Source organism: Malurus melanocephalus, unplaced genomic scaffold (genome assembly GCF_030028575.1).
Source record: "Malurus melanocephalus ecotype Western Australia unplaced genomic scaffold, MMel_1.1 scaffold_51, whole genome shotgun sequence".
Lineage (NCBI taxonomy): Eukaryota > Metazoa > Chordata > Aves > Passeriformes > Maluridae > Malurus > Malurus melanocephalus.
In genome coordinates, this window is record NW_026623283.1 from 1,996,135 (window position 1) to 2,022,696 (window position 26,562).

Genomic DNA, 26,562 nt, shown 5'->3' on the forward strand with positions numbered 1-26,562 from the left:
AGATTTAAGGAAGAAAGTTTTTTCACCCTGAGTAGGTGAGGGCACCTACCTACCAGTAGGTAATAGGCTCATACTTGACGATACAGGGAGTGGGGATGAAGCAACCCAAAATCTCAGAGAGGTCAGGGGGCATTGACTTTGWAATGGCAGGGAGGGTCATGGCAATTGAGGGCTCCCGAAATCAGCAGAGGGACAGTGCAGCTGCCTGGTATTGTGATCGCTGCCCTGAAGGGATGCTTGAACAAGGAATTATATGATGCCAAAACCAGTTACAGATGAATGGTCCTGTGCTGAGATAAATCCAGGCCCTTAGCTTTTTCACAGATAGGACAGCATGGATGGGGAGGAAAGAGCTAAGACCCCATGGGGCACCATGAGGAGAGTCTCTGAGTCATCTCTGTGAAGCTGCTCAGATGCAGAGAGCACAGTGTGCTTTGTAGGGAAAAGGAGGGAATGTGATAAGAGCAATGGACTGGACAAGCTGGATGTCCAGTTCATGTGTATTTTTATCTCTTTTGATCCTATGTTCTCTGCTTGGGAGCATGATGCAAGCTCAGACTCAGTGATTCACATCAGGCAGTATGAGCTCTGGAAGGGTCCTGCTATCCTGCCCCACTTCTTGTTGTGCCAGTGCCAAGGCCCAAGCAGAGACAGAAATTTTCAGGATCAGTCTGTGCATTATTTTAATGGAGGGTTTTTGTTTCTCTTTCTGAGCTTACACAGCAACTTTTGCTGTTTCTGGCAATGGAGGATTTGGGAAGCACCTGGAGGGATGGGGACRTGGTGTTGGCAGGCAGACAGCCTTGTTTGAACCAACCAGGACTGCAGAATGGCTGTGTGAGTCAGAGAACAGCACTGATCATGCAGTCCAACACACACAATTCCAGCCATCTCCTGGCCTCCAGTGCAATGTCTGGAGGATGGAGTGTGATTGGGTTAGTTTTGGCCATGCTCCAGGCAGATCCCTGGGGTCCTAGGGTGTTAGAGCCTCTGTGTAAATGTTAAGGCAATCCAAAGAGACGATATCCAGTCCCAAGAGAGAYATCACTGTCCTTGTCTTACAAGTGGAAGCAGGCACTCAGTGCTGCGATGACATCCACAAGGTGGGGAAGTGGCTGTACAGCACCATCAGAAGTCCCAGRTGACCTCACTACCACTTACAGTCTGCATTCCTCCTGATTTATTTTTATTTTTTAAATATATAGTACAAACTATATGCATTAAAAGGCTAAATAAATAATTTACCAAGAGGTTTCTCTGAGGTTTCACCCTAACCTGGTAGACCCTGAACAGCTGTCCCATGATTTTCCATTCTTTACTTTAACCAGGAACAACAAACCCATGGCTTGTATACTCTTTACCATCTGGAAGTGAGGAGTAGTTCAAGAGGGGACCTTATTTCATATGGAGAGCTGCTCCCCACCCGCCCCTTCTTTTTTTGTTTAGTTACTTCATAAAGTTTAGTTCCAGTTACCACTTAGCTCTCAGCGTCATTTCCATATTACAGCGCTGTTGCTTCATTCCAGGTTTTCAACAACTGAAATATATCATGGGATTTTGTTGTAATGCAGGAAATTGCCTTCACGTTAACAATCTGCCACTTCTGTAAACAAGAAACCCAGTGATGTGACATGTCAGCACTCAACAGGAGGAGTCCCGGCTACCTTAGCAAACTGATGCATTCCTCAATGGAAAACTGGTGTTAGGAATACCTATGTAATGACACAATTGCTTTCTCTGATTTTTAGAGCAGGGGCTAGGTGCCTGCTCAGGATAGTTGGAGGCAGAGGACATGAAGGAGAAACCCTCCAAACCTGCTCTTTAAGTGCGCTTTGCTACCAAAGTTTTCCGAGGTCATGGGGTTACGTGTCGGGATGGCTTTTTTCCTTCCCTTTAATAGCGTATTAATAGCAGTACGTGCATTGTASATGAAAATATATCTTTTTTAGCTAAACCCACTTATGTCTCACACAGGCCGCTTGTTCTCTCCCGCTAGCACGTCTGCTTTGACTGTGTAATGACAGCTGYGTGGATATATGGACTGTGGCAATGGGCTGGCAGCCACTTCATTGTCAGCTCCTCTTTGTTCTCCCAGAAAAGAGAAGGCACAATAGGGAAGGCTTCATCCACATGTCAGACATATGAGGGACAAAGGGATGACGGGAACTGACTGAACTCCATGATCTAAGTCACGCCGAGAAGCGCGCTCTTTCAGCTCCGTTCGGCAGCAGCGTGGTGGCCGGCCATCGAGCCGCTTGCAGTTAGCCAGTCAGCAATTAGGCTGCAGCAAAGCCTCTGTGCTGCCTGAGATCCTGTGAAAGGCCATTTCACGTGGCAGGGTTTAGGGGAAYGTATTAATCCTTTGCACCTGAGCCCCACCTTTGGTTGGTGGTGGATGTTTAGCACCAGAGCAAGGTTTGTCAGRGCRCTGGGACCTTTCCTCAGGGCAGCTYGGTMCTCTCAGGAGAAAGCAGCAGCTCTCTGGCACACAGAAGTTCTTAATCAGGTCTAAACCAGAGAAGCAGCAGACATCAAAGTGAAATCCAGGCTGAGAGCAGTCTCTTTGAGATTAACTGGAAATGTTAATCAGCTAGAATGTGTGTGAGAAAATGTGGTTGGCACCTGTGGAGCAGAGGGGATGCCAGTAAAGAAAGCGGTGGAAAGGTGGCTGTTTCCTATGGAAAAACCAGAGGGAAGAAATAATTTACAGCCTGTGGCACAGGYTAGTGTGAAGAGAAAAAATATAACCTTATAAAACTCAGCATTTCTATTGAGTCTGCTCTTGTTCATATTTAGATATACAAGCCCCATTGCAGAGTCCTTGGTTGAAAATGTTATGCTTCACCTAGTGTGCAGTATTTCCTGAGAGCCTTCACCTGCCACAGACAAATATGGGTCATCTTTAGGGAATCCCTTTCTGACCTCCTCCTAGGCCCAGCTTACACAGGGTTTTCATGGAATCTGTCTAAAATTGAAGTTAAGGTCACCAGAGACGAGGAGGAAAGACAAAAGAGGATGGTACAAGTGTCCAAGCTGGATTTTTCCACAGTCTCATTTTTTCTGCTCTATCTCTRCAAACCCTCAGGAAAGACGGATAGTAAACCTTTGTAGAACATAACAAAAAATATTTAGCATATTGATGTTCATCAGAAAGTGCCTGTTTGTCTGCTGAAATGTTTTGGATGAAAGAGACAATAGAGTGGTTGAGGTTTTTAAAGGAAGAACAGTATGTTTATAATTTTTAAACTGGTATGACAAGCATGATTTTGCAATTGGATGTGAATTGTATAACAACGACTACTGCAATCCTTCCCAATTAGGCAAATTTACGTTCTTGTCTGAACCAAACAGAATTCAGAATGTCCTATCACAGAAAATGTTTTGACAATGTGAAAAATCTCACAGGATGGGGAAGCTGTTTCTGGATGTTTTCCACAAAAATGAAACCCTAAAGTGTTGGGGTTTTTTTTGTTTTGTTTTGTTTTTTGATTTTTTTTTGCTTGGTTTCTTTTAAAATATTTGCCATGACTTAAATAAAGAAGAAGATATTTGGGTTTTCTCTGGGTTTTGATTTATGTTATCATGTATCTCCTAATGTTGTCAAATAAATGCATTCAGTACCTGTACTAAATTAGAGAAATTCTATGTAGTTATATTTCAAATCTATCTGATKAATTGCCAGGGGTTACAAGATGAGTGAGTTTTCTGTGTATTGCTTGTCCTAGTGTTTTGAGAGAAGACTGAATTTCATGGACAGTGTCACTGAATTGAAGGTAAGTGATTTCGTTCCCTGGAGATCACAGTTTCCAAGCTCCAAGCAAGATCCCAAGCATTATGCAGAAGCTTCTGATGCTGTGGCTTCCTACAAATTAAGAGTTTAGTTGGGAAAAGATGGAAAGCTTCCCTCATTTGTTAGATCCACAACTTTTGCTCTTAATTGTCTATGTCCAGCTACCAAAAGACAAGGAAGGTCCTATAATAAAGTGATTTTTATTATGTATGCAGTGGTACATGCTGAAGATGCTGCACTAGGGAGTAAACCCTATATGCGTGTTACTGACATGTTATGTTTTCTGATCCTTAGCACTCAATTCTCCCAACCCTTTTCACTGGCGCACAATTGAGTACTTCAATTTTTGGATATAAAATTTTCCAAGAGCTCTGGCTGCAGGTATAATTCAGCCAAAGAAAAGGGCATAAAAATAGTAATAATCATACTACTATACTTTACCATTGCAGGGAGCTAATATGAAACAAAAATGGAATATGCAGAAAGTGCATTACTGGAGATATTGCTTTCTTATGGAAATGTGCTTTTTTAGATAAACTTACATTTCTGATGCCATTTGCAGTGGTGTAATGCTAATGGTCTCACTCTCCTCTGGCATGAGAATTCCTGTAGTTGGTACCAAACCCTATGAGATGAGATGCACATGAGGTGCCAAAGAGGGGCTCAACCAACTTGAAATTGGTATTTGCATTTGTGTTTCAGAAGTATTTGCCACTTTGTGAAGAAGAGAAGGTATTACTAAAAAGTGCTGTTGCAAGTGGCTGAAAAGGTGCCACAGTCTAAAAGATTCTATGGAAGGTAGAAAAATTGGACAAAGGGTCCAAAAGTTAAATCCTAGTTAAAAAAAATTGCATGCACCTAGATCCAGAGGATAGCCCAGCAGTTGAGAAATGGCGTGTGACTAGAGCACTGTGATTCTTTCCCTAACTTCCAGCCACCTCTGGGACTGCAAKCCCATCCCTTGGTCTGTGAAAGGTCCCTACACAGTTGCTGTTTGTGCATGGGTGCAGCGTGCCCCCAGCCAGCACAGTGCTGTACCTGTGAGAGGGAGGACTGCTCCATGCCTCAGTAGGATCTCAGAGGCTCATCTGAAAAGCCACCTTCAGTTTAAACAAAACCTGTTTTCAGTACATTTTTTCAAGCTAACAGTGACTGGCATCCCACACACTGGCAGGCATCCGTTTCTGCCTACCCAAAACTGCAAAGGATTGTAGTGAATTAGGGACTTTGTTGCCTGCCTGATTGCTTTTCACACTTAAGCTATACATAGCAGTGTTAGCTTGGAGTCCTTAAAGGCTCTTTCATATCACTCAAATGCTTTTCTATTCCAATATTCACAAGGGTGGCAATGTGACAGGGTTTGGTCTCTGCTGTTTTACAGCAAAATTCAAGGTACATTTGCAAATGTGTTACTGTTGAACCCTAACACACACAGGGAGAGCAACAGCCCCTAGGCCTGGATTCAGAAAGATATTTTTCAAGTGTATTACAGATGACATGCTCATCTCGTGTTTGTATTTAAGATGTTACGCTCTTCTTCCTACTGTATTTTAAATCACTATTTAAGAACACTATATTGAGAAAAAGGTATTTAATTGCACGGAGAAATAATCCTTTCCTGAAATGACAATTCCAATATTCTACAGATAAAACTCCTATCAAGCAAAATGTCCTACAGATGAGTAATCAAAGAAAGGTACCCTGAAAATGTATWGCTCACATTTGAACGCCTTATCTAATTGCAGCCTAATTTGAAGATATGAAAGTAATACATTACACGGCCTAAAAATTACTGCATGAAGTAGGCATCATAACAGTCACTTACATGCTAAATGTAGTAGCAGATTTAAAAAAAAAAAACAAAAAACAAGCAAACTATTTAAATGAATATAAATAAATGGCTAATTTGGTAAAATGTTTTCATGGAATTATAGCAGGTTCATTGCATATATAATCCTGCAATTTTTAAATGTGCCTTTTAAAAATAGATGGCTGTAACTAAAATAATTCATTAAGAGTAAGTAGACTCAAAATATATGGCTCTGGTTTTTATCAGATTCATTCAAAAAAGCTTCTGAATATTTTGCAAATTGGGTTAAATGTCTAGAAGCCAGCATTGAACCTCTGATGTGACCCAAAAAAGTCCATCTCCCGGTGAATAAATAGCACCATCCCTCCCTGCATCTATTCCAGTCTAGAAAAGCCTACCTTTACTTCAGGAATTTCATTCCATTTCTAATTCCAAAGTGAGCTGGGTTGACAAACCAAGGGCAGACTCAGAATATTATGGATTTTTTCCACCTTGGTTGATSAACCTCATACATTTTATTTGAATAATGTCTAAAAGCTCTAATTAGCAATGGCTAGTGTGCCCCCAGATGCTTGCTATTGATTTTGCCTGCAGTAAACTAATCTAATTGCCCTCCTTGTGAGAGAGAGGGTGAGCATTGAAACAACCAACCAACTCACATGTCYGTGAGAGCCATCAGAACAGCAGTGGGGAGTGGGGTGGCTCTGTGGGGCATTGGAAAAAAGCCAGGCAGTGGAGATGGGTAAAGAGAGGATTTACACTGAGTTAGTGGGCAGGCAGGTACTGGAGGGACAGTGCTGCTGTCGGAGAGAGACTGGGTGTCATCCTGCTCCCATATGAAGGATCAAAATCAGAAGGGAGATGAGAGAGGCAATGTGTTGATTATTGTGCCAAGGGAGAAGAGGGGCTTATCCATCAGCAGTTCACTGATTAAAATGCTTTTCAGGTCTTTGTTTGGGTCTTGGGGCTTTAGTGCCACCCCCAAAATGATASTGCTCACATAACTGTAAGGCAACAGCTGTTGTTGCTTCCTTTGATAGCATTGTGCTTATAGGGGGTTTGATATTGTCTATAAAAACTACTGCTCCATTGAAACCTGGCTGTTAAAAAGCAAAAAGCAAACTCTCAGCCTAAGTGTTTTATTCAATAACACATGAAGGCCCCTTAATTTTTTTGTTACATATTCGTAAAAATATGTCAAAAGAGAAGTTCAAGTGGATTTATTTTGTATTCCAGTAGAGCAAAAATGCTCTTTTCTTTTTTGAAGCTGCATTTCAGAAATGATTAGTCAATAATGTGGAATTTTTCTGATATTTGAAATGAGATGTTGGTATGTGAATTTTACTTGCCTTGTGTTTTTGTTGATAGCTTCATTTGGGTGGAAGTTCCTGGTATTATATAAGCTATAGTAGGTTCCATTTATTTATTTATTATCCCCATGAAAATAATAATAATAAATTACCCTAAGTAGCTCAACAAAGGTTTTTCYATCAAATAGTGCTGTTGTTGATTTTTCAGGGCAGTAATCTATCACGTTCCTCTCAGTACCTATTCTTTTTCTTGCAGCTTTCTGCACTGAGTATGTGTTTTGGAAACATGCCAGCCTGATCCTACAAATCCTGTTTTTCTGTGTGATTTGTTTTACAAGAGCACTCATATGAGATAGTGGTGTGGGGGAAGTCCTTTGCCTTTTTTTTTTTTACTGGGAAACTGATTCACTTTTTGCTGTGTGTCCTTGGATTGCCACGCTGTTCAGTCGCCACAGTTACATCCAACCAACATCACAAATACTCTTGGATGCACCTCTTCCACATCTTTTCTGTGTCTTCCAGCAAACTGCCTGGAAGAGGAAAAGGAAGGCTGGCTTTTTAGCATTACTACTGGCACAGTGTGATGTTCTTGCTTCACGGTGACTGTATGCAAACATCCGAGAGCAGGTGAGATTCACCAGCTAGGGAGGATAAAACAAGTCGAGCAGAAATCCTGGGAAGATAAATGTGGTGGAAAGGGCAGCTTTTCAAAAGCCAGCASTGAGGCATTTCACAGCTAGGAAGAGGAGAACTTGATTGCTATCTCCTGTTCTGAGCATAAGGAGGACTGCTAATGAGTAAAATATTTCGAAATGGAAGAGAATGTTGAAAGCAACAAAGTCAGTCATATTCTGAGCAAAGCCAGGGAGTCCTGCCAGGGAAACGGAGGAGCCAATGCAATGCGTTGTCTCCTTGGTTATTCTTCTCTCTCCTTGGCATTGCGCTTGCTGTTTGTGAAGGCTCCTTCCAGACTGCTCTCATGCAAAGAGAGAGGGAGTTGAGGCCTTCCTCTTGGATGAAATACCTGGACAAGATGGAAAACTATGTAAGCCCTGCTGTGGAAGCTGGAAGGGGCTGACAGTTGGCTGCAGCACTGTGGAGTTGTTTAATGCCTCTGGTGGGAATTTTCTCTCTTTGCAGAGTATATTAATAGCACAAACCTCCTTAGCTCTTTAGGGATCTCTGGAAATAGCTGGGTACTCRGTGCATGTACTGACAGCGTGTATGCTGATTGAGTAGAGGTTTAGTGTGTTATGCCTTTTATTATTCAATGTCCATCCCGTGGTGTGCCAGAAGAACAGAAAGAACTGCTGAAGCTGGAGAGAGGGAGGAGGAGAGAGGGAGACTGAAGTGGACCGGGTGAAATGAGAGAGCACAAGGTACAGAATGAACAGGTAGGTTTTGATATAAAGCAAAAAGAAAGTCTGGAGAACCTTCAGTGTGAGAAACACTAGAAGTGCAGCCAGTAGGAATAAAAATGAAAAGTATGAACTATGAGGGGTAAACACATTATAGCACTGTGAAGAAAGCTGAATTTATTATTAATTGGTGTGGGTGGCTGTATTTCCCATCCCCTTATCTTTGTTTGGATACAGTTCTTCTGAGTAGTGAGGTGACCTCAGCTGATGAAAATAAATTCAAAACCTGTGGTATTATTAGGGCCTGTTCTGAAGGTGCATTTATTGCCTTGCTTTTGAGAATTAGGATAGTTGTTTTTAACCAGTGGGAGTGGGATTTCACTATAAAATGCTGCCTTAAATAAACTACAACTTTGTGCAGTSGATAGCTGTAAAATAACAGTCCAGGCAAGGAAAATGATGTATGAGAGGAGAGGATAGCAAGGAGAGGGTGAAATTCTGAAAAGAAGCCTTTGTGTTTCTTTCCCTAAGCTAATAAATGTTTTGCTGGTAACCATATTGCTTCTCTGTGTGGTCTGGTATGCCATTTGTTTTCTCTTCACAAGCCATGCTGCAGGGAGTGCAAATTGAGCAGTGAAGTCAGTTCTGAATGGTGTAAGAAATGCATCTTGGCATGCCTCAGATATTTTCAAGTGCGTTCATGTGTACCCTCTCTAGGCTATAAATTCTCCAGGGCATGAATTGAGGCTTTTTCCCTGTTTGGGCTATTTTGACTGTTTGTACTGCCCATAAATAAAGATCTAGTGAGTCTTACTTCTGCAGAGGAAAAGCAGGACACCTGGCATTTGGCAGTGAGCACCTTAATGCCTTGCCAGAGCAGCCTGCAGCAGTCTTGGCCTGATTAGTGTGAACTTCCTTCCCCCTTCCCTGAAGTAAAACCTAACTCTGCTAATTTTGATCACATCACTGTGGACAGTGGCAGTCCTGAGTCCTACAATTCTTCATATTGATGCTTTCATTCTTCTTTWTGGCCCCCTCAGCTTTCACATTCCCTCCATGTAAAATATCACTGCATCACTGCAAAGATTTGAGTCCTGAAATCTGCTGCTGTTCCATGTCTATCTTCCCCTTAAATCCTTCCACAGTTTATGTACTTCACATCATTTTCAAGTATCCTTGCTACTTGTTCTTTAGCTCACTGCCCTTTCTTAATTCATTGCACTTGCCTACCTTAATTTCTTAGAAAATAATGTCACTGCTATACATCTGTCTAGATTTTGAAGCCAGCTAACGATTTCAGCCAAATTTGGCAAAGCAGCTGGTGTCTCCACGATCTGATGCTTCTATGGATGTTGTGTAAATAGGTGTTTGACTGAAGGAGAGAGTGATGTGATGGCAGGAAAAGGGAATGGGTTGTGTGCTACAGACTCTCTCATGTGACAGCTCGTGYACCCCAGGCTTCCTCAGTTCTGGTGCTTGGTCATCAGCTTTTTCTTTTTCTGAGGTCTGATACTCCCTGACCATTTGCATCTTGCCTTCCCAAATTCCCAGGCAGAGTCTCAATGTGCCATTCTGTCATACTCCTTAGCAGAAGATGGCTTTCCTGGGTTGTTTCCTCTGTGTTGCCCCAAACTGTTCACTGTTATTGGGGTGCTGTACTGGTGGCAGGTGAGGGGAGGATGCAGCGTACATTTTGCTGTCCCCTGCCAGCTTCTCCACCTCTTCTTTCAGGTTTTTTTATTCCCTGGCTTGCTCCCTTGTTTTTGTGCTTCATGTACAGGTACAATTTGTATGCAGCAATGTATATTTTTAAACAGATTAAGTCCCTTAGTGTGGATCCAGTTATACTGAAACACGTTCAGCTGTAATAGGTCTCCTAGGCCAGGCTACAACAGGAGRGCTTTGACAGCACAGCTGTACCCATTTGCAGGCTTCACTTATTATTRTTTGTTCCTGCCCTGATTTTTCCAGCATTAATCCAGCTATCTATCTGCATATTTAGTGCTTGCTGAGTTGTCTACATCTGCTTTGCTGTAGGGCCATCTTTGTAAAAAATCATAGCCCGAAAGAAGTAGTTTTACTACAGCAAATACTGTCCTCTTGACCAGGGATGCTGCATCTGTTTGGGAAAAGCACTCATATATTGAGGSAGGAAGACTGTTCTCTTGTCTCATGTAAACATGACTAATGTCCCTGTGCCCCAATAAGGGGATCAACTTCTGGCCAACCCTGGTGAACTCCCCCTCTCTCTGGCTCTCCTGGAAAMTCACTCCCGAAAGAAAGCTCTAGTMTATTGACCTGACTCCTCTGCCCCATTGCCTTGTGCACATTTATTCATTTCAGTAAYAGACACAAAAAAGGAAAACACTTAGATAGCTACTGTGAAAATGAGCATATTAAGCCCCTCAATTGAAAGGAACATATGGAGAAGAGAGATGAAACAGATCCCCCTCCAAAAGGCCATTATTTGGCTACACCTCAGAAGGAAATAGTGTGCCAGCTGCTGCTAAAGCCCTGGAGGAAAAAACATTTTGCAGCAAGGTGGAGTCACAGGGGAAGACTAATGGAGTCCCTTAATAAACATGGACTTGCCCATAGGAAGGAGAGGAGAAATGGAGTGTTGGATTGAGATTAAATCACTGCAGTGTGAGAGGCTTGTGATCTTGCTCTTTGCTTGCCCCCTTGGTCCCACAGCCTTAGGAGCTCGGGGAGCTGTGCGGTGGGTACTCATTGTTCAGCACAGGAGCAGTCCTCAGCACTTACCCACGCTCACAGAAAGCTCACAGCGCTCTGAAAGCCCAGTAAGGTCCTTATCCCAGCTTTGGGAATGACTGAAGAGAGCTGCTCAAGGTACTACAAAGCACAGTTGAGTTGCTGCAGTAGCGATACACACATGCAGCTCCGAGCGGTGCCACGTGGAGGTGGTGGCAGGGGTCCAGAAAGAAGCACAGCCACCTGAGTGCTCAGGGGGGCTACTCACCCATGTGACTGCCCTGCTTCCAGTCCTGGGCTCTTGCTGGGKCTTTTCCCCATCGTTTCACAAGGGGAGATACGCCCTGAGACCTGGAACAATCTGCCAAGTTTCTCCCCAGCCCCTGGGCAAGACGGTGGTACCTGGCAAGAGGGTGCTGCCATCACCCATTTGTAGAGCCCCAGCACCTCAGGCAATGGGTCAGCGCCACTGGGTGTGCAAGAAATGGGGACGGAACAACATAATTGTCTCCTTTTTTTGAGCAAAGTTGCCATTTCATGGGAATCCTTGAGAGAAAGGAATTAGATGGATTGAAACTCATTATCAGGGCAAGATGGGGGAATCCYTCTGGTGATGAGAGTCAGCACATTCCCATCCCCACTGGGATAAGGTTGTGTTATTCTGCTATTGCAGTAAGATGTCAGACTGGCTGGTAATATCCTCTGCCATGCGATTTTGCAAAGCTTTGKCTTGGGAAGAAGTACTTGTTTTCCTTCAGCAAATCCATAGAGAATAAATTCCAAAAGTTCCTTTAAAACTATAAAYTCTCTAATGTAAAAGTGAGATCAGGAGGAGTAAGGAAGAGCCCTGGTATCACAACGAAAAGAGAAATTCAACTTTTAAAGTGCTTCTTCAGATGTAATTTAAGAGAATATATGCTTGTTTCTTCCAAAATGTCAAATGCTTATATTTATGAGACAGAGTGTGGCAGATAATTCTCTAGAGGATAAGTAAGAAAAAAAAGAAAAACAATTTTTAAAAATCACAATGGTTTTCTGAGTCCTTCTCTAAAAAATATTTGCAAATGCAACACAACCCCGAAAGCAAACAGCCAAATACTGCAGCATATGTTTATGTGTCTGTGAAAGTGTCAGTAYTTTTCAGTTGCTATTAACTCTTGCAAATACTAAATGGCAGCATTTCAATCCTCTTATATTCATTTTCTCCTTGATTCTACAGTAAGTGCTACCAGGGTCTCTGTCTCTGCCAGGAATGGAAATTCTCTTGGTAAAAAAAAAACCAAAACAAAACCAAAACCATCTTGACCAAAATATCTAGTGAAWAGTACAACTAAGACAGAGTATGCTGAGCAGTGTTAAAATCAGCCAGAATTTACCTATGAAAGGCCATTTCAAGTCAACACAAAGGTGTCTAGCTTACCAAAAATTAGAAAAAAAATACAATGAGGCGAGCTGAAAGTAAGAGAAGCTGCAGAATTTCTACCTCCACTGCCTAAATTAATGGGTTGAGAGTGAAAGGATATCCATTTATTTATTTATTTATTTTTTTAACCCAACAAGACAGAGTTCCTTTAAGATGATTTGTCAGGTGACTGTCTTGAAGGGAGTCTGATAAGTTTATAAGTTATTCTCCTTGCTCATAAATTCCATTAATATCTTTCTCACCTGGAGGCAAGTGGAGTGAAATTGTGTAGTTACTTGGTGTCATTCAGCTATTAAGGGTCTGTAAGTGTCTTATTAGGCCAACCTACTTTTTAAAAGAGTTTCTTTTAATAGAAGAGAATTTTTTCTGCACAAATTGCCTGTCTCTTTATTGGATGCACTCCACTATAATGCAAAAAGCTGGATAAGCCCCACCCCAACACACACGGAGCAATTATTGCTCTAAATCTGAAACTATCTGAATTTGCCTGGTGTGAATGGAGCTCCTCTCTAATCAGTCTGCAGGGTGGATTTAGGTGCATCCAAGACAAAATGTAAGGCTGCAAAGCTCCTGAGATTAAAACTTYGGACATTTCACATTCATGAAGCATTTAACATGCTTCGATTTTTGTCACTTGGGACATAACRCACAAGCCAAAGTCAGGGTGACCCCACGGGCCAGGTTCCTACAGAGCCATTGCAATGTATTTATTCGGGAAACCTCAAACCTAGGAGGGATTTAYACAATGCACTAATGGCTTCAAAGGAGTCAGCGCAGCCTTCTGGGTGGACAAGTCCTCTTTTTAACCCCTGCAGTGCTGGCTCCTTGCTGAGTGCACCCACAWAAACAGAAAAAGAAGCCCTCAAGGCCTTGGTGGGGAGGACACACAAGATTTGGCATCCAGAGTGGAGATACTCAAGCTGTGATTGGATCTGAGAGAAAACTGGGGGTGAGGATGTGCCTTCTTWGGATCTGTYRACACCTGAGCCTTTCACACCTCTGYTCCKGGTGTTCAGGATAGCTCTTGTAGAAATCAGCTGAGACAAATAACATCATACGTAAGTCTAAATACATTCTCAAAATCCTGAAAGGCCAGAAATATCATTTATTTTTCAGTTTGCATGGTGCACAGGCACTCATGTTTATAGCTTTTCACAAAATCTTTATGAAATGGCATTGGGGTTTGTTTTTGTTTGGTTTTGGTTTTATTTATTTTTTAGCAAAGAGGGCCAGCAAGGTCAAGGCAATACAAAAAATTTCCCTAGCTCTAGCTGATATATATATWTTGCTTGAGTAAGATTTCCAACATTTCTTTCAGTTGCTTCCTAGGTATATTTAACAATTATGAGAGCTGTGTTGGTTCCTGAGAGGATGCTATCCTTTATTAATCTGCCCGGCAGGTGCAGCTCTGACGTCACCGTGAGAAAACATACAACACAATTCTAATAAACTTCTGTGTCTTTCCAAAAGGTCCTTCTCCTAAGATGGGCTTGCTTCACAGCATCCTTGATCCTTTAAGGAATACTCCATGCATGAGGCATGCAACWAGGCACCTTGGAGTGTGGAGATCTTCCTTCTAAGTACTGTTCTGAGACAAGACCCTGCACCCTTGCCTCACTGATGCTGCTGCAGAAGTGCTGTTGCTGAGGTCAAAAATCTCCTTTTGAAAGGTTAGATTCTTCAAGTTTTGTAGTGGCTGAAATAGATGACATGTTACCTATCGTGTGACCCAAATGAAATGAAAGGGGATAATAGGAGCCATATGTAGATTAGGAATACAAGTTCCAGGATTGTCAATCCATTTATAAATGTCAATCCACAGTAAAATCCTGMAAAATGTGTTATTTTAAGAAAAGGTAAAGCAAAGGGAAGTTGAAAGTTKAGATGTTCAACTTCTGGGTCACCAGTCTTTCTACTCATAACTGGAGAGTCATTTTCTGTGTGGACTTCTCTTTCAGAAGAGCACTGTCTACTTTATTCTGCAGGTTCTCATAACCATAAAAAGGATTAAAGGCCTCGTGTCAAATATGGTGTGCAATGATCATACATGAAAGGGTTAGCTGGGATAGCCAGGAGAAGGTCACCTGTGTTTCTACTGACACTGGTCAGGCCCATACTTTGGGTCAGTCCTAGRGCCTTCATGGTAGTGATACCCAAGCAGCTGGAATAATTGTTGCTCAAGTGTTAACGTGCCTTGGGATCCTGTTACATTCAAAACTTCTGGTATGAAATTACCTATTTGATTTTTTTACTTAAAGTCTTAGATTCAAGTGTTTGGTCATGCAAACCATGCAGCTGCATCTTGCAGTGACCTGGCAGGAAGATCCTTGGTGTGTCTGTCTTGGCCCTGGGGGTTTGCAGAAATAGTGCTGCCTGTGACAGGAGCATTGCCCTATAACTATCACCAAGGGTGAGGTTTTGGTGTAAAGATACACTTTGGGCATAAACACTCTGGAAAGATACTGCACTGGGGTGCTGTTTTCCATTTGATTCTGTTTAGTTGCAGCATAATAATTATAGTGTGATTATATATTATAGTTTCAGTCAGCTGTAACTTCAGAATAGTTCATTGTGTTTATATTGTCAATCAAGCCAGCACACTGGATGGAGAATTTTATTACTTTACTCTAACTTTCAATAATGAATCAACAGCCAGTATCACTGAGGGGCATGTCTGAAGAAATGTGACAACTTCTTTAACTGCTCCTCCCCTCTTCATTAAAGACTGAGAAGCTTCAAGGGTTTGGCAGCTGAGATATTTGTAAATAACTAATTAATGATTCATAAAGAAAGCTTTTTACCAAAGTGCACCTCCCTCTACCAGCAGACACATGTAATCTCCAGAAGCAATGGCTATAAAGTCTTGTCAAGTACTTCTTTTAATCGCTTTAAGATATTGCCTTAAAGCTYCGGCTGAGACTGGAGCCTGGCTGAGTCTGGTGCAGGCATGAAATAAAAAATGGTATTTGTGTCAGGAAATGTACAGCCCAAAAGGCAGACTAAGGAACRCATTGCCAGGAAAAAACAACCCCCTCAGTTTCCAGAGGGAAGTTGAAGTATAGATCTGGTACAAAGCCACACAGGARATCTTGTACAGGAAGAGTTATCACTGATTACTGTGCTACTTTAGGGTTACTGCTAATGTAAGAAAAAAGAAATAATGATGGGTCTCAGGTTTATSAAATGTGGCTGTAGAAATATCTCTAGGTAGTCCAACAGATATAATTAGGGCTGGGCTTCTGCCATCTTTTGGCAAAGGAAGAAATGGCTCTATATGACACAGGAGATATATCACAGTCACTTCTGACACTTTTAAGTGGTAGATGTGTAAAATCTCTGGTGACCAGAGAGAAAAAGGTCTGTATGTTAGAGCACCTCTCTGAAGCTGGCAGGCTGGGGAGCCAAAGGTTGTGTTTCCCACCTGAGCTGGGGAGCAATCGCCATGTTTGTCATTCCCGTCTGTGCACTCTCCTGGGAGCTCTCTGGCTACATGTCATTTGCTGTGTCCGCCAGCTACATCGCAGATTCAAATGCAAAATCCACTACTCCGGGACATTACGTGGATTTGTGACACTACCCATGGGACTTTGGATCCATAAACCAATGAATGGATTACAATGAGGCATAAATATAGTATTTTCATGGATGACATATAATCCTACTCAATTATTGTTCCTGTCATGTAAAGRGAAACTGTACCCATTTTTCTCATCCCTGCACACTGAAATTTCAGAAGAAAAGAAATGCCCAATGCAAAAGATTCCATCTCATAGCTCCCTGCCTTTTATCTACTAAGAATTTTAAAGCTTATGTTTCCCCTTATTAGGTGTTTCCTATAATTGGTTCTTTGCATCTCTGGAAGATTATTATATGGGAAATTCACTTGACAGAAGCATTGAGAGTTTCTGGACTGAGCAGACTGTTATGTTAGTCTCTGAACGGTGAAGTGCATGTCACATCATGTGCTCTCATTTWTGTCTGGATTGCCGTGCCCGGAAACAGCTCTGCCTTCTGTTTTGCTTCTACAAACTCTTTCTGTTTTTGAGAAACTGCTGTTACTGTCCTTTGCTTGAAGTGACTTGGATATTTTAGTTGTTTCAGGATCCAGCAAGATGTGAAATATCTCGTGGAAAAAGACTTAATCCTTTCTATCAGCACCAGGCAGTTTTATGGGCGTGGATGCTTCACAATAGGGGGAACAATAAGGAAAATTGAGCTTGTGTTTTGTTTCCTTTTAGGACTGAAATGCCATCTTTTATTGTCAATCTGTCTTYATTTTTTTTTTCCTCCCAAAGCTGCCTAGGCAGTAAAAAACCTTTTGATACATAAAGTTAACATTATAATGCCTCAAAATAATGTATTGTTAGAGAATGGGTATGTGTGATATTTGTCCAGCAGGCACTTCTAATGCAGTATGTTAAAGCTTCCTTCATACTGCTGTAGGTGCTGAGGGGGTGCTGCAGACAAAACCCATCTCTTGTGGCAAGAACTGTGATARCTCCCCAGCACCGTGTCCTGCATGTGTTTTACAGTGCAGAAGCAGCTGTCCTGTAACATTCAGCTGATTGTTGTCAGCAGTGGTACTTTCAAAATTCTTCCTCGTGTTTGAAAGAAATCTTTCTGGTTWTGCATGGAAATGGGGGTGTCTCAAGATAAATACAAATATGATGCCCATAGTTAATCCATACTGGGAGTCAATAATTTCTTTCTGGTTGAAAAGTTTTAGGGCACCTTAAACTGCAGTTTCTGTAGAGGAGCAAATGAAGCATTTACATTTTCCTGTGTGGGCTGAGCTTTTTAGCTGAATGTTACCCACTGCTGTTTTTTCCCCTCTCACCTCTGTGTACCCTTGYCACAGCCACAGAATCTGCTTTTGAAAGAGCAGGATCAGACATGCATTGCTGTATTTATAACACAGGGATGGCTGCAGTTCTCAGCACAAGTGCTTTAATCATCCTTTCATCTAAAGGAGAAGCATCTGGTCCTAAATGTGTGCTTTTTTGCCCCTTCTGCTACAGTGCGACATGGATGGTTGATTAAACCACCTCTCCTTTTTCCTGGCAGCAGGGATGGGATGGCTTGCTACCTTTGTTTCCACTTGGGGCCTCTAAATGGGGCTCTGTAAAGGGAATAGTAATAAGGAAAATCCCAGGCTGCTGTTGGACCCTCTCCCCAAATTTAATTTGTGCCCAGGCCCTACTGGTCAAGCTGTTCTTATGCACATTGATAGGTCTTAAAAAAAATGAAAATAAAGAAGCATGTGAATGATGAAATGCCAGCAGGGAAGCCAAATGCTAGGTACACTTGTCTTGCAACACCCGGAATGATTTAAGATGAAAGACCCAACTGCAAAAGGAGCTTCTTTAAACTGTGGCTTAGCTTAAATTTACATAGATACAGACATTTGCTATTTCCTTTACACAGATACACACATTTGCTATTTGCATTACACAGATACAGACATTTGCTATTTGATATTGCAAGTAGATCTATGCCAAGTAAGATCTTCCCTTTCCTCTTCCTCCTTAAAACAGTTTCAAAATAATTTCATTGCAGCTTTAGCATTTGGAAATTTAAAATTAAATGAAGTTGCATTTAGAAATGAAGTATTATGGTGATACTTGAAATACTGAAACATGTGAATGTTGTCACAGGATATTATTTATTTTTACTTATAAATTGTGGTCAAAGCAATCCAGGAGAAATGAGATGAAGCCATGAAGTAACTGTTAGTTTGGCTGTGGCCTTAGTACTCTGCTTTTTGTAGAATCATAGAATATCAAGGGTTTAGAATGGACCTCAAAGGTCATCTAGTCCCAAATCCCACCGCCATGGTTAGGTTCACCTCTCACTAAATCAGGATGCACAAAGYCTATTCCAACCTGTCTTTGAACACTATCACAGCTGGGGCATCCACAACCTTCCTGGGCAACTTTCTTCCAGGGTCTCACCACCCTCACGATAAAATACTCTTCCTAACCTCTAAACTAAATTTCCCCTCTTTCAGTTTGTTATTCCTTGTCCTATCACTATGCTGTTCACCTCGTATATGTAAGGTAATAGGTTCCTTCTTTTATGGGTTGATACTTACCTATGTTCACTCTCTCATACATAAAACCCATCAGCACTTCTGGATTTCCTTGTTTGTATTAGGTTGAAAACAACAAAACACCACATGGATGCCATCTTTTCATCAAACGATCCCCAAAGAGGTATTTTTCAAACATTCTGWGTGTGCTGAAACCCTCAGTTTTCCAGTGAAGGTGCAAAGTGTTGTGCAGAGAATTTTAGGCTGGTGGGAGTGAGTTTGTTCAGTCTCCGTGTGGAGTCCCAAYGCTTTTCAGGTAGTTTATCACGCCCCAGGGGTCTGAAGTCCAAGTGAAGGAGAGAGATTTGGTCCTAATGGCAACACAGCTGCAGGTAACGTGGTCGCCTTTTAGGAACAACTGTGCTTACTTTTTGGGCTGGTGCCAAATCCAGGAGAGCTATTCACTTCCACGCTCCACACTCGGCTCAGGTTGCATTTGTCTGAGCAGCTGTGGGAAGCTGCTTCTCACCTTGAAAGGCCAGCAGCCCTCCCAGCCCCCATCTGATGCCACAGAGACAAAGCAGAAAGGGAGATCTGGAAGCCTTGTACATTGGCTAATGAAACATGCATGAGGTTGGGGCTGGTGGTGTGCCAGAAGAGGCTTTCAGCCAGGTGGAAGCGCTGCTCCTTGACCAGCCCTCTCTGACCACAGTACACCCATCCTCCCTCTCTGAAAGCCACTTAGGCGRTGTCCTGGCAGCTGCAAGGCGTCTCAGCTCCCATCTCACCGCAGATCCCCGGTCATTCCCGGCGAATGACCTGGAGTGGCATCCTGCTGTCTGTCTGCCCCMGCCATAGGTGACCAGATGGCCTTTTGAGAAAATTCTGCCTCCTTTGCTGGCAAGGCTCCTGCTGGTAGCAATGCTCCCAGAGGACAAAGTCAGCCTGTCCCATGTACTTGCCCTCCTCTGCCTGCAGCTCCACATGGAGTTGTACCTGCCTGGGGCTAGAAGAGACCATACCCTTGATGTGCTAAAGGCATGACCCACACCAGAAAATTCTGCAGCTTTGCTCTGTGAAAAAAACCCCAAATATCGAYATATGCCAGAATAAATGTCCTTTTGCTAGCATGGCTAATTTGACTCTGGAAGTCTCTGGAAGACAGAAAACCAGCATGGGAAGGACATTTTGGTGCTATGAACTACATTCACAAAACTTGAGCATTAAGCCCAGCTTTTCTTACCTAATACAGACAAAGCAAGTTGTGCTCCAGAGAGTTTAATTTGGGATGGCTTCCTCTTAATTTTCTCTGGTTTAAAACCAACCCATTGAGACCTGAAAAAGTGTCACAGTACTAAAAAAAAAAAAAAAAAAAAAAAAAAAAAAAAAAAAAAAAAAAAAAAAAAAAAAAGGCGCAGGGATGAGTATTTTGGTAACTCATTTGCAACATGTTTCTAGATCTGGAAGATGATTCTTATGTTTGCCAGCACAAGTTAAGAGGATGCTTTCATGCAGTTTTTATGAATGCTGTACATGCTGCATTCCTCCTTGTGTGGGGAACAAAACCAGAACAGGATGCAATCTGCTTCAGATTTCTCCCACTGCTGACCTTGCTGCCACTTGTGGCAAAATGAAGACAGCAAATCCTTGGAAATCACCATGTGTGTGTTTCAATTTTTAACTGAAACTTTTTAGCTGAGCTAAAAGGTGGGGGCAGTGGGGGGGAGAGGGGAAAAAAACAAAGCAACACACTTCCCTCTGCTCCCAATGAAAAGAAGCTGGAGCTATTAGATTCACTTCAATTGCCTCACCTGACCTGAAATGAACTCCCTCCCTCAGGCCTGTAAGAAAATTCAATTAAAAGGTCCATCTGTGAGGCAGCAGCTGAAGGGGAATTACTGTAGGGAGGTCCACATTTTCATAAAAAAGAAGCCCCCCTCTCTCCCTCCCCTCCTTCCTCCTCTCCTTCCTCCTCTATCCCTGATTAGGCCCATTCCTAACCACTAAACCACAAGTYCTCCCAATTAACCAGATCTGACCAAATACCCTTTATATGCTCCTTTCAGATGTYGAAACACTATAGATTTCGCACATCCCTTAAACATCATGGGGTGGGAGAGGGGGTAAGGAGCAGAGGATAGAGGTTAGAAATCGGAACGTCCTACACCAATTAAGTTGGCTGATGCAATGGATTAAAATCCTCTAATATGCAAAAGACTGTGCTGGAAGTGAATATAATCATCAGAAGGCAACAACAGTGCACAGCAGCTAAAGAAACATGAAGGTGACAGGGAGGAAAAGCTGGCTCCAAGGCCCTGTCTGAAAAATTTTACCAGCTTGTTTGCAGCACCCTGCCCCGGCTGTGCTCTTTCCTTGAAACTTGTCCTCCACACTTGGCCAGGATCGATATTTTTGGGGGGTAGTGTCTGGTATGTTACTGCTATTGACAGCCTGGGAGGGATTGGGACAGCCGGGAGAGCCACATGCGGCTCGTGGCTGCCACAGAGGGTGAACCCCGGCTCTGGTCCAGCAGGGTGATGGGGCTGTGCCTCGTGTTGCCTCCCACCTCCAGGGCTGCTTTTGTCCAAGGAGAGGCTGATGAAAAATCAGGAGCCGACATTTAGGAACCGACATGCCTTTTATTTTCTTAGTAACACATTTTCAGGTGYGTTATGCTGAGGTTTGTAACAAACAACCGAGCGGTTCCTCGAGCTCCTGTGTGCTTTACTTTGTKCTTGCAGAAAACCTGACTTAACCGTGCCTGAGAATACATGCACTCCCTATGCACTGACTTCATTTGTGCTTGCACAGTGAGTAATCAATCACTTTAAAATATCCAGCTCCCAGGGCTTGCCTCCTTGGCGTGGTGTATATTGTGTTGGGATACATCAGTTCAGGAGGACTCGTTCAAATATCGATACTTTGTGCTCCCATCAGGTAGGGCTTTTGGAGCAAAGCACAATTAAAATCTTCACGCTACCCTGCTAATACATACTCAATATATATATATATATATATATTGTCACTTGCTTAGGAACAGAAATGGAACAAATTCTTCTAATGTAGCTTGGGATAATAAGGGGGAAAACATGTCAACAATTCATGACACGAAATAGGTGTTGAGCATGCTATTAGGTTTTCCTTTTTTTTTTGTTAGGCTTAAGATTTAGTATCGAGATCCTGTGCTTTTGTTTTACAGATACTTAGCATGTAAGGAAGGTATTTCAGACTGCATGGAACAGTTTGGCAAATTGGTCCTTTGGATTCTTTATTGGCTTGTTTTCACTTTTTCATTAAATATGTAAAATGAACCTTGTTTTACTGCAGTATCAACTGAAGCTCTATTAAAAAAAAAAAATTACAGACAGTTCAGACAATAAAAGGCCTTGTAAATCAACCAGAGATTGGTTATYTGCTCAACAAGATCATTAAGTGTGCACAGGGGGAGACAGCTGAGGCAGGGCCGCTGGAGAGAAGATGCTAAAAATTAATTTTGCAAGGAAAGTTAACCCTGCCAACTTTGACTTGTTTTAGGGACACTCCCTTACTCTTTATTWTTCATCTTTCAGGGCAGCCTTTGAAATCAGGCAGGCTTGTGATGAAGGGATTGTGGGTTCTTTTGCAATGCCTTTTTCAGTAMGATGATACCCAAAATCTCATTCATACGAATTATCACAGCTTGACAGACTTGGAACCTTATAATGTTAAATCAAATCCTAGTGGAGGTGCCTTGGGGAGTGTGAAATGATGTCACTGGCTGCTCCTATCCTGAATGCTTTGCGTTGGAAATGTTGAATATTGTCTTCCRTAGCATGCTTATAATTAATAATGTGCAAGGCACCCTCTATGCAGCTGTTCTGTATGTGTGCAGTGTATGGAGTTTTTTTTTGCAAAGATTTCCAGCTGCTTCCAAGCTGTTCCTTTGAATCYGCCACAATTTCTCCCTCACCAGGCTGAAGGACATTTGGAGATTGTTTTTTTGTTGGCTCTTTAAAGCCCAGGTATCTCTCATGATTAATTGAAAGTCAAAACTGAATAGAGGTTGGCTGAAGAGATAGGCAGGAGTAGTCAGCTTTCAGCAGACTCAGTGTGGAAGAAGGGTCTCTCCAGAGAAAGAGGATCTTCATACATGAGCACCCTTTGCCTAGAGGAAAYCCTTGCCTGTTCAGGAAACCTTGCGCAAAATATTTAACAACTCTCGTCTCTCTTTTCTCCTTTCTCCATTTCACAGATGAAGGAGATGGAAGGGATGATCAGAAAGGATGACAGAAAGATCTCTCAGAACTGACTTGAGAATCATTTGCTGATAGTAAAGGGATTTAGACTCTTKAGAGAGAAACAAAGTCATCAAACACGCTAAAAAATGAGAGCAGGTACAGGCAGCCCACAAGAAGGGGTAGTTGAATGACTTGTGTCACCTTTCTTGCACCTCCTCTTTGTTTTTGTTTTTTTTTAAGCTCCACACCCGTTTCTATAATCATCCCATAACTTAAAGAAGTRTTCTTCCTTTACCAATGATAAATTTGGGATGCATTCTTAATGCAAGGGATTAATGGAATATCCTTCAGCTACATGAAATGAGATCTTGAGAAACTGAGTGATAGAATGTAATGGCATGGGCAATCACTTAGGGGCTAATAAGAATTTATGTTAAAATGGAAATCCATCAATTGTAAATGACAGAGAAGGGGAAAGACAAGACTGGCCTATTATTCAATCACAGAATGTCTGTGAACTTCTGAAGTGATGTGGCTAGGAAAAAAAAAGACGTGCAAAGGTGTATCTGACAGATGATGTTCAGCAAAGAGGAGAAAAAGGGGAGTATTAGTGCACTGGGCTCCCATTTAGAAGCCTTTGTCTGGTTCTGGTCATCTCCACGGGCAAAAGCTGAATTCAGACTCTGGCAGAGACAGGCTACTTGGGCAACTGGGAAAATAGGGAGTTTATGCCTCAGGAGGAGGGGTAGAAGAGCTGGGTTTATTCAATCTAGGAAAAGAAAATTTAATGCTGTTTTTTGTCTCTAAAGATTCAGGGCTCAGCAGCAGGACTAAGAATTTGAGGACAGTGCTGGCATGAGGATAAATGAATGTTAGATGGTTACAGACAGAATTTAGCAAAGGCTTCCCAACCATCCTGGAAAGAGGCTCCAGATCAGTTGTCCTGTTGGAGTCAGATGGGGCAAATGGCTTCTTTGACTTTCTTACAGCACCAAATCATTTGGCCAAAGGTGGTTAACTATGTGAGGCKGTCACTTTGAGATATCAGTGAATGGAAACACGTGGTATTGAATGTTGCTTTTGGGATCAGTTTTTCTGTGTAGTGTGCCACTGAAATAATTCATAATTCATGTTAAGCACTCTCAGATGGGCATGTTTACACATCGAGCAGCTTCCATTTTCTCCACATACAGAAGCTTCCATTTTCTCATCACTGCCTCTTCCGTTCTGCTGTGCCCAAAGAGCTGCTGTTTYTCTGTTCTTGACATCCTCCATCTTCAAGCAACAGAGGCCCACCCTCTCTGCATGCTTCTAGAGTTATTTTTAGGTTCCCATTGCAGCCACAAACAAGCTGCTTGGCCCAACATGCTGACTTATATCATATTTTCATTAACTTTCCTCCTAAACAAAGGCCCTGTCTTGGGTTTTAGGCCAGAATGGACCCCAAATAATACCCTGCCGAGTCTCCTGGCCTTTCCTTATGTCAGTCTTTTATACTGAAGACCTCTTGCCTCTTTTCAGAACACCAGAAACCCTGGAAAGTAATCAGGCTTGGGCAGCTGGTGAGATGGAGCACCCTGAGGAGCCAAAGTTTGTGTCATTACCACCTATTTTGTTCCTCTGTTGTATTTAAGCATATGCTTATTTGCTAAACAGAGATCTATGTCTTGATTACAGGGATGTAGAGCACCAGCTATAACCTGAGCCCTGTCTGCAAAGGGTCCCTCCAGGCACTACTGCAGCATGAATTATAAATGCTCTTTCCAAAGGACATTGCTTCCCTTTACAACAGTTGTGAGGGCAAAGCAGTTTGGGCAGTGAGGCCACCTCATATTCTCTGTTCACTAGCCCTTTCAGGAAGTGGCAACTGTTTTGAAAAATGAGCATTTTCCATTCTCATGGTAGGGTAAAATATCAAGGAAGTAAAAAAATGAAAGCAAAGGCACAAATACCTTGCAATGTGTAATCACATAATGAGAGCTGGCAATGCTGTGGAAGGGACTACCTGAGAGCAAATTATTGATACTTGAATAGGGAAAGTTAATGTAATTTCATTAGTAAAGTAAACTTGCACCTTTTCATTTCATGAAGTTTCTCTGATGATCAGCAGATAATTTAAATATAGTTTTTAAATGTGTTTTTTTTTATTGGGATAGTTACACCTTAAACCTACCAAGGTTCTTACACATCTATTTTTGAACATCCTTCCTGAGATTTCCAGGGGTATGAGTTCATGTGCAAAAGACCTAAGAGCCAGCCCTGAAGACATGGTTTGGTACCAGGTTTGGCTTAGCTGAACCCAAAGCTCAAGTATGAGAAAYCACTAGTTAATTAAAAAAAATGTAGACCTTGATTTGGCATAATACAGCTGGGCCAGGTGCTACACTACAAAGTAATTATTGCTGTTGTATGTGGTCATCTAAGTCACACAAGGTTTTAGCCCCTCCTCTTCCCTTTTGCACATCTGAGTAAAATACGTATTATTGTGCTGTGGTATGACAGTTTTCTGCTAAGGGGAGGGATGGGCAATTGGTGTGAATTATTCTGCAATCCCAATCTGCAACTTCTGTCATCGTTCATGAATATTTGCACAGCCATAAGCATGTGTTTGCTCCACTTTCCTTACTTGTAAAAGTGGGATCCCYGACTTCTCTGCTTCCTGCATACAGTATTTGTGAGGCTTACTTTGTTATTGTTTGCAAAGCTTTTTGAATGTACAAAGCTCTATGCAAATACCATGTTGCTCMCTCACATATATCCAGTAATTTAGGGGCACTTTATGAGGATAAGGTTTAACTAAAGGTGTGGAATAGTGCAATAACAGTAGGATTTTATATGTTCTAGTRTATCACAGCCTGTACTGTGTGTAAATGATGAGGCCAGAAATTACCACTGGAATTACCCAAGTAATAAGCCGTAGTACTGTTCCAACTGGTTTTCCTCCCCATTTATTTACCCTTGTAKAAGGTCACTGTATGGACACAGGAACGGGAGATGTTAAGCTCTCTAGTAATTGATTTGTTTTTCTCATTTATCTCTCACTAACCCCACAGAGTTCACGGAGATTTAAAAGCATTTTACTTCAACAGGAAATTCAGAAGAATACTTTGTCTTGATTTCCAAAGTAAACTTGTGGTATTAAAATGAGTGAGTACCTTTCTTGACAGCAAGATTTAACCCCTTGTTTCTAACAGGAAAGAAGAATCCAGGGTTTCCAATATCTGCATGGATCTCCCACAATTATTCAAATTATGCTTAAAGACAGACCTTTTTTCTTGGAGTTTGCGTATTTAATATGGGCCTGTCTTTTTCACTTGCTTCTTCTGTTTGGGCTGTATTTCCGCTCTGGAGGAGAGTCACCTAAGTGTATCAAGAGCTGCTGTGGATCTTGTATGATATAAATTATGGGGTCAAATTCTCACGCCAGAGAAATGACAAAACCTTCTATAGATTGGAAAGTACTTACAATTTTACCCATTGTGTTAGCATGCAAATTATGTTAAAGTAATGCTAAAATAAACTGTGGGAGATTTTGCTTGGTAGGTTTGACTATTTGTTTGGATTTGTGGTCCATTATTCAACTCTAATGACCACCATTTATTTGTTCAGTCCAACAGTCTAAATTTTTTGTTGGCACATCCTTATTTTCTTAATGCCCTAAGTCTGAAAAAGGTATGTGTGTGGTCTTTATTGCCTACATGCAGTTGTGTGGTCTTTTCATGYTTCTACCAATTTATCTGTTTACTGGATTAAGCCTATCATAAATGTTAGAGTTGAGCTAAGAAGCTTACATTTGGCTAGGTAAAACCTCACTGATCCACAGGCTGTTTGGTTTTTGGTGTTATCTGAACCCACCCACCAGTTGTGAGATTCACAGAAAGTATCTGGGCTTTACCTTTTCTTTTTGTAAGCTG